This window comes from Cryptotermes secundus, unplaced genomic scaffold, assembly GCF_002891405.2.
Source record: "Cryptotermes secundus unplaced genomic scaffold, Csec_1.0 scaffold250, whole genome shotgun sequence".
Classification (NCBI taxonomy): Eukaryota; Metazoa; Arthropoda; class Insecta; order Blattodea; family Kalotermitidae; genus Cryptotermes; species Cryptotermes secundus.
In genome coordinates this window covers 2,120,094-2,130,004 of record NW_019738873.1, presented here as the reverse complement: position 1 = coordinate 2,130,004, position 9,911 = coordinate 2,120,094, and positions in this window count along the sequence as shown.

The following is a 9,911-nucleotide window of genomic DNA, read 5'->3' as shown; positions in this document are numbered from 1 at the left end:
TCATTCTTTCATCCACAGTTTGTGTGGGTTCCTTGTGCTTTCAGTAGAGGCTATATTAATGAGGGTTTTGTGTATACTACTTTGATCCAAGTGATATGGAAAAAGCTGATCTAGTAATTAAAATTAATAGAAATATGAAGAGCTTGGGGGAGGGGGGATTTAATAGAATATACTGTGACTCTAGATGGGGTTTGGATTGGTAATTGGATTTATTGAACTACAAGTGACTGTTGTGCTATCACTAATTCACACACTAAGTCTTCTGAGTCTGCTGTCTTCACCAGTCATTTGGTAATGGCTTCCAGTGCCATAGGTCCCTCACCTTCTGTGTTCCACATGCTCACTGGCTGGCGACTCTCTCCCAACTACTAAGTCACTCACCGACCACTCACTTCGCTCCACTGCACTAGCTAACTGAACTCAGTCTGTTGAATGATATAGCCTTGGAGCCTTTCCATAGAAAACACTGCTTCCAACAGTACTTCCATTGTTGCGTGTGGGCTGCTGTCTAGCAATGGCCGTTGTCTAGTTGTTTGCCTTGCGGTCATTGCCAAGCAACAGGTCTAGATGCCATAGTATTATATATGTAGGAATTAGGTTAACCGTCAACACAACAAATATATTCACTTTTAATGTTATACAATTCGACTTTTTATCCTGCTACGTGTGTTGGTCATACGAGACCATCATCAGGCAGTTATATGTAGGAATATGTTTAGTTACTGAACTGCCGATATGGATCCATACCCGAGCAACGGGTCGTATTATATACTTACTCATGGAGCTGAGCCCTTCCGGAGGAGCCACCAATTTTGCAGCTACTCAAGAATTTACCAGCATTTTATGGAACCTGAAGGTTCACTACCATGTTCACAAGAGCCCTCCACTGGTCCCTATCCTGAGCCAGATCAATCCAATCCATACCATCCCACCCTATCTGTCTAAGATCCGTTTTAATATTGTTCACCCACCTACGCTTTGGTCTTGCCAGTGGTCACTTTCCTTTCGGCTTTCCCACCGATATCCTATATACATTCCTCATCTCCACCATTCGTGCTACATGCCCTGCCCACCTCATCCTCCTTGACTTGACCATTCTAATCATATTATATACTAACAAAATTTGCTTCAAGTTGGTGTTATGATTAAAATAGAAGGTACAAAATAAGATAAAAGATAAAATATAAGAAAATGAAATACATACTATATATCAAGATATATAAAATGTTTAATTATGGGACTACTGAAAATATTAAAAATAATTAAAAATGTTTTAAAAAATATTTCAAAGTATTTAGTATGGGAGGTTAAGAAATATGTATGCCAACTTAATACTAAGGCTCGAATGCTACAGTGTAGAAGTGGGAATGTAGGTCTTATTGTTAGAAGCTTTCTGCGTAGTAAGCCCAGTTGTGGAGCCCAGAGACAAGTGTCTGTGATGTACAGGTTGTTAATGTGTGGTATGTTAGGTGTGCATATTTCATGATATGTATCGTTATATGATCATAAAATATGGTGCAGCATTTTGTCTGGGCATATATATGTTTACTGTAGACTGATTCTGTTGTTATTAGTATTATGTCGGTTTAGCTATATCATACAGCTGTGTTATTTCGTTCCTTACTCTTCAAAACTTGATTCTCTGTTTCAATACATTGTTTCACTATTTGCACATAGTTACCCAGAGTTTGGGAAAGTCTCCTCCTTACTCTTCTTTATTGGTCTTGCCATATCATGGCTTTTCCTTTCAGTTTCGTAGTAGCTGTTTCAGTATTCTGACTGAAGTACTGTGTGTGTAATTAATATTAGTGATTCAAAATTAGCAAATGTGTCACTATTTTGATATCAAAGCCTTTGTGAGAATGGATATATATAGGCTCATGCCAGATATGTTGATATTATATAACTGTCAGGAAACCTTGAAAACAAGTGATTTGTGTTAAGAAATATGACTCCTTTTGCATCTGAGAGAGTTGCGCATTACGAGTATTTTTTGCAGTGTCATTATCCTTACGTTTCTCCTTTCTCCATGCGACTGACCAATTTCATGTCATGTTATGTGGAATACTACTTGTAGAGGGAAACATTACCATAAACATACCTTCTCTCTCAAGATCAATTTACTTTGCACTTGTGGGGCAATCACAAAATTATGTACGTGGCCAAATGTGCATAATTTTTTGTTAAATATTGTATAGACTTTTTGACCATTGTGATGAAAGTATAAAACAGGCAGATTTTTCGGAACCCTGTGCAGCCTTGATGTAACTTGTGTCGTTGCTTGTTTAGAAATAACGGACTGACTGTAGAAAGGATCATAGTGTTTATAATACTTTGTATCAGTGTCATCATGCATGAATATAACGAGTTCTGGAGATATGCTACGCTGTTAAAGTAGGTAAAGGAGTTCATATTCAGCTTTAATAGACGACTTAGGATAATGGTACAATTACACAAATTAATCTTGCAGTATTTTGTACATATAGGTTTAAATCAACCATTTATGTTTTTTTAATGCAAACTTTGGTTCAAAATAAATTTGTGGATAATGACGGCTACTCCCTGAAATTGGCCAGTAAATGTTTTATTGTCATCACTGTCATTTTTGTCATGAAGTAGTAGAAGTCATCGTCATCTCTGTTCTCATGTGTTTGTGTGTTTAACTACAGCTGTGAGATTCAACATCTTTCTATAATGAAGATTGCTCTCTCCTGGGATGTTGCCATTAGTCTGGTAGGTACTAACGCTTCAGAGGAATGTGCTGCCCCCAGAATATTGGTAGCAGTCTGCCAGACTACATGGGGTCAGATCCTAGAAGCCATTAACATCAGCTACAAATGAATTGGCCAAGATTCATAGTGTATAAAATAGAATGAAATACCTTTATAGTGTCTGCAATTTGCACATGGCTTTCGACCTTCCATATGTATACGTTTTGATAACAAAATTGTGCAGGCAGCGAGCAGAAGTCATAAAAAAGCATGAGAATGAACATGTTCACAGTATGGGACAAGGTGAAGCTAGAAATAGAAAATAGAAGAGGCTTAAACTTGGTGGTGGTTAACCTTATGACCGTTCAAGTGACTAAGCTGCCATTGGAGCACAAGCCAAATCAGATAGGCATGTTATGATTTGCAAAGCTGTAACTGACAGAGGACTTGTATATAGTGCAAAAGGAAGAATTTCCAGTAATATGCTTTATATGTAATACATACACTTGACAAAAGCCAGTCATATTCATATGAGACAAACCAATTTTCTCGTCAAAGAAGATGTTACATAAGGACCATGACCACAAGGGTTGAGTTGAAAAAAATCTCCGATCGTGGGCTCCAAGGGGCTTGGTGTCAAGGTGAACTGAGTGGCAGTAAACCGTCAGTCATAAAGTGACTTTGACTTTTGACTTTGATGTGTTTGCTGAGGATGCTGAGGACCGCAGTATCTCAGTGTGATAGGAGGAAAAAAACGTAAATATTAAGTGATTAATTTTCTATTATGATTTGTTAAACATTCATTAAATTAATGCCATGCCATATTAGTATAGTTAGCGCCTCGTGACTTTAGCCGCCCAGAAAGGTAAACACTGTCGTGGAGCACGCGAAGCTGTACGCTTGCTGTGGTGACGTTCAGAGCTACCCCCTACGCGGAAAACATTGCCTACGGAGACCAGGAATAGTGCTATACACCTGCCCACACTTCAAGACACTACATTCCACACTGGTAGTACCCACGCTGATGTCAGCTGATATGACTGCTCCCCCAGCCCCACGAGAGATGGTATGACCCCTCTACCATGGCTAGAGTTCTGAGGAACTAACAGCAACTGTTCATATATAAACCGTTTCATACATAATGTGCACGTATGTCTTTTTGACTGTTGCGATACCAAATTTCATGGGGCCAGCTTAGTGTTCAGTAGTTATTGTCATCAACTGAAAGCCAAAGAAAATTTTTATATGGCCATCATATTGGTATTTTACATTCTACAAGAATATTATCTTAAAGAAGGCTGCATATTTTCCCTGAAGATCTGTTACTATACGCAACGTTTCAGAAACTGGATCTCTTTCCATTTTCAGGTGAGGGGGAGACACCTACTCTGTTGGGTCCCTTAGAAAGAGGTAACCTAAATCTTTTTAAGGGACCCAGCGAAGCAGGTGTGTCCTCCCTCACTGGAGGATGGAAACAGATCCAGTTTCTGAAACATTGTGTTTTCTGGTTGTTTAGAATACTGGAGGATGGATAAGGTCCAAAAACCTAGTAATTCTGAGTGTTATATGCAGCTGCCAGAATCCTTTAGAAACTAAAATTACTTATTAAGTTGCTTAGTCTTACAATTTTCTGATGAGTGTTCATTGATGTCTGTATAAGAATATATATATGTACTGTATGTGTATGGCGTATGTACGAATACGAGTTTAATATTTTATTTGATCTAATTTCTTTGGCAACTTTTTGCACAATTCAAGTATGATGACAGGTTCAGTGCCTATAGGTAATTTCATCCAAACAACCAGTTATGATTAATTTTTTTAAATGTGTTGCGATGGTGGAAAAAATTGTGGGTTTTAAAATTTTGGGTACTTTGCTGTATTTAAAAAATATTTCTTTTAAAGGCATTAGAGTCTAGAAAAAACTAGGCTGGTGTCCACATGTCATCATCATAATGCAGGAAAAAATAACATAAAGGTAGGTAAATTCTTTGAAAATATGGTGAAGTTCAACTGTTCTAGGGCGCTGACATCGCTGGTGTATTCACGATTTTAAATTTAGTGAATGCTTATTACCATTCAGTTCAATATAATTTGTCTGCTATATGAAAATGTAAACATTGACATGTAAAAACTATAATTTTATGTGTACTTTCACATGTGTTTGAAAATTGGTCTTTCACAGTAAGACAAGAACACAATTTGAGGGTCTCTCAGAACATGGCATTGAAGACAGTATTTCAACCTAAGAGGGGAGATGGCTGGAGTAAACTGCATAATGAGGATGTTAATTTTACTCTTTGTCAAATGTGAGGAAATTCAGCTGTGATGATAGGGCCATGTTGGGTGCATGGTAGAGATGAGATGCTCACGTGAAGTTCTGGTGTAAAAGAACAGAAGAAAAGAAACCACTCACAAGATATGTGCATAAATGAAGGTAAAAAAAGCTATCTCTGTAACAGGCCATGAAGGCCCAAAATAGGGTTTTGAGACACTGAGGCTCCCACATTTTCTAGACAATCGGCTCACAGATGGCGGTGAGGCTGCCAGCCTCATGCACTGGCCGCCCTTTACCCTCGGGAAGATTCCTGGTACTCATTTCTGTTAAGAGGCTGAGTCGACCCCAGGACCATGGTGCGGCTTGAAGGATAAGGTAAATTGATAAAGTCCAATGACATCATTGGGACTCGAACCCGCAACCTTTCGGCTTGTAGCATTTTTAAAAAAATTAATTTAAATTCACATAGTGGGGGGTGTAGTCCAGCTGGCCCCACGTCGGACACACTGATTGGCCTGTTGTATCTGTCCAAGTGATTATGATGGAGAATTTGGTGGAATGAAGATTGGCAAGGGAAACCGAAGTACTCGGAGAAAACCTGCCCTAGCTCCACTTTGTCCAGCACCCACTTGACTAGAGCCGGGCCGCCGCGGTGGGAAGCTAGTGACTATTTTTTTTTAATTCGCTTAGTGGGGTGGAAGGTGGAGTCCAACTGGGTCCACTTGGCATGACGGCCACTGAGTGGCCTGAGTGGCCTGCCTCGGCTGATGATGATGAAGAATTTGGTGAAATGAAGACTGGCAGGGGAAACCGAAGTACTCGGAGAAAACCCGCACCAGTGCCACTTTGTCCACCACTAATCCCACTTTACCAGACCAGGGATCGAACCCGGGCCGCCGCGGTGGGAAGCCAGTGACTGACCACTTGAGCTATGACACGGCCCCGGCCTTTAGCATAGTGCTGTTTGCATAGATAGACGGAGAATATTAAAATGGATCTAAAATACGTGTAATAGAATAAAGGATATGGAATGATTAGATTGGCTCAATATGCTATGAGCTGCTGTGAACGTCACAATGAATATTCGGGTTCCATAAAGTGCAGAAATTTCTTAAATGGCTTCTCAAGAAAAATTCTGGTGTCCACAGATAGTTATGGCAAGTGTAAGCCAACCACTGAGATATGTTGCGTCATACGGAACCCCGTACATTATACCTAATTCTAAGACTGTCCAGAATGCATCATGGGTAGTATCACCACTGACACTGAGACCTAGGAAGTAAGGAAAGGGAGGAGAATATGCAATATAATGAAACAAAAAGTTGTAAAGTTGTTCAGGGGTTGCTCAGGTTAGATGAACTGGGAGACTGAAAACATCGAAGCACAAGTAATTAGAGAGTAAATGAATGATAAGTGGAGGGGTTCAGCAAGGGAATCTGCTAGTAGTCCTAACGCACACCAACCAACAGAGCATGTATAATCACGAAATACAAATCCGTGCCACATAATGGAACATCAAGGCATACAACACACAATTTAAAATTATTTTCAAATCAAATTTTAAATTGTTTTAACAGGAAACAACTTGCCTTTTTAAAATGTAAACTTTTAGATGTACAGACCTCACGGGCTATACAGAGTGTCCCAGGAGGAAAGGACAGTATTCAGCGAAGTCACAGTATCGGCCATTCTAAGCAAAATGTATATGTACATGTGTCCCATTCCGAACGGTTTCCGAGATAGAGCTCATTCACTGTACAGTTCCAAAACTGTTGATAAGAAATAGATATTACGTTTTGTTTCTAATACCGATATTTATTGTTAAAGTGACAAAGTTGGTAAAGAATACCTAGTATAATACATTTTCGAACATTTCACCATCCACATCAATGCATTTCGCACCTTTTATGAGGACATGGCGTGTTGCTCGTCTGTACAGTGTACTGTACAGTGACATAGCTCTATCTCGGTGCAACTCGCATGAGGACATGGCGTGTTGCTCGGCTGTACAGGGTACAGTGAAATAACTTTATCACGGAAACCGTTCGGAATATGGCACATGTACATATACACTTTTGCTTAGAATGACCGATACTATGACCTTCCCTCCTGGAACACTCTGTATAGTATTACAGTACCGTGAAGTTCACTGATCCTTATGTATAGTGATTATGGCCCTGTATACCCAAAATATGTCTTGAATTTGCAGGGAAACGTAGTTCTGTATTTAAGCATCCTGTTGCGAGCCATATTCAAATGTGTATGTATAACACGGGCCGTCAATAATGCAACAAATTGCTCCTTTTTCTTCCACTTTTAACACAACATATTTCGGCCCTAGATGGCCATCTTCAGGTGTCGTAATATATTAAAACTTCTACACTGTATTAATATGCGCTAAAATCACATACTGTAGTGAACTTAATATAATAAAATTAAAAGATTATTAAAATATTTTCCTTACTTATTGTAAAATTCTGTTCCATCTCACAAGGGGTGTCGTTCATTTGTTTAGAACTATGTTTATCACCCGGTGTTTTATTGCAGCAGCTTTTTTATGTTCATTAGCCTGTTGTTCTGTTACGTCTGCAATCTGTAATCTACAAATGCCACATGGTAATATTGCTTTTTGATTGTTGTTTTTAATGTTACTTTATGTTGGTTTAGTTTACACTCACATGCTCCTTAGCTGTGCGTTGTTCCCTCTAGCAGCGTGTGGCGTTGTCTTCACTAGTGCAGATGTGGTGTGTTTACTTCCGTATTTATATGCCCTGGTTGTGAGGAGTGGGGTGGGAGGTGGGGGAAGGTATAGTGTTATTTTGTGTAAATTTTGTATAATTCTTTAAATATAGGATTCTGTGTATCAATATTAGTGTCATTCATATGTAGATTCCCCTTACTGCTTTTCTAAATATGATACTCCTCAAATGTATTCAAATATTTTCCCTTCCTCCCGTTGTTATAATTTCTTGGTATCTGTTATTGTGCCGTATGTGTGTCCGGTGTTCAATATATGACTTGAATATCCGGAGTTACTATTGTTGCTTTATATGTTGTGAATGTGTTCTTAAATGTTCTTCCTGTTGGTCCGACGTGCTTTAGTACGCGATGAACATGTAGTTCCAGACAAGTGGACGCCACCCCATTGTGAGGTGGAATAGAGTTTTACAATAAGCAAGGAAATATTTTAATAGGAAATTTTAATTCATTTTATTTTATTATATTAAGTGGACTACAACGTGTGATTTTAGCGCATATTAATGCAGTGTAGCAGTTTTAATATATTGAGACACCTGACGATGGCCATCTAAGGCGTTGCGTTAAAAGTGCAAGTGGAAGAAAAATGAACAATTTGCTGCATTATTGACGTACTGTGTTATACATAGAGGGAAACGTAGATTAAATGGCGATTTAAAGTTACATTTGAAGACTATATTGAATATACAGAGTGAATCTTAAATGTGCTGACAAACTTTGGGAATGAACTGTACATACATAAACATAGAAAAAGCCGATATATTTTTTATTGCTAGTGGGGTGGGGCTAAGTCTCTTCTACTGCGGCCACTTCTGGCCTATTGTACCAGTCGCAGATGATAGGTGAGGGTGATTGTGGAGCAATTGGTGGAATGAAGATTGGCAGGGGAAACCGAAGTACTCGGAGAAAACCTGCCCCAGCGCCACTTTGTCCACCACAAATCTCACTTGAACAGACCCGGGATCGAATCCGGGCCGCTCCGGTGGGATAGGATTAAATTTAGTTTAGTTCTAATTCTAGTTTTAGTGTAGCTTTGTTGCGTGATAACTTTTACTCTTCTCCAAGTTTTATAAGAATAATCAAGTCAAGGAGGATGAGTTGGGCAGGATATGTAGCACGAATAGGGGAGAGGAGGAATGCATATAAGATATTTGTGAGAAAACCGGAGGAAGGAAACCACTTGGAAGACCAAGACTTAGGTTGGTGGACAATATTAAAATGGATCTTAGAGAGAAAGGATGGGATGGTATGGACTGGATTGAGCTGGCTCAGGATAGGGACAAGTGGAGGGCTCTTGTGAACACAGTAATGAACCTTAGGGTTCCATAAAAGACTGGAAAATTCTTGAGTGGCTGCACAATTGGAGGGTTCTCAAGAAGGGCTCAGCTCCATACGTAAGTTCAATATCACTTCACCCATATCCTTTGGGTTGGATTTGAGTGAAGTGCTATTAAACTTGGTCCCCCACCCTTTCCAAAAAAAAAAAATAACGAAATAAGAGCCTCTGCAGCTCTGGAGTACAAGAGATTAGAATGCAAATTATTTATCTGGGGAAAGTTTCTCACCAATGCCTCGAAAGTCATAACCTTTCTTTCACATGTAACACCTCTTTAACCAAAGGCACTGAACATTGTGAACTGTGACATACATGAATAGTTGTATTTAGGAAAGCTGTTGAAAGAATATTCTGTTTCCATCTGAGATACAAATATTAAACCCCACAATTTCCTCATAACTTACACTTGAAAGCCATACAGAACACAGTTTTTCGGTTACATTGAAGTATTATAAATCGTGTGTTGTAAGAAACAATACTCATGTTCCCATTTATTATTATTTTCATTAGAATGATGGAATTCAAGAATGTGAATTACACCTTGTCAACAAGATTAAGACCGCACAGTACAGGGCAGAATAATAACGTATCTTAAAGAAATGTAATGAATACTGAAAATTTAGTATCTATTCATATTCCAGTTCAGTAATGGAAAGGATTATATGGAATAAGTAACACATCTTAAAAAAAATATAGATGAAATATAGAAAGTAATTGACTGTGACAAGTGAGAAGGGATAGACCCCTCTTGTCATCAGAAAGGATTCGTATTAAAGGCCAAACAGTGAAGCTCACTTCAGGACTAAGATCCGGTCATGAGCGTCTGAAT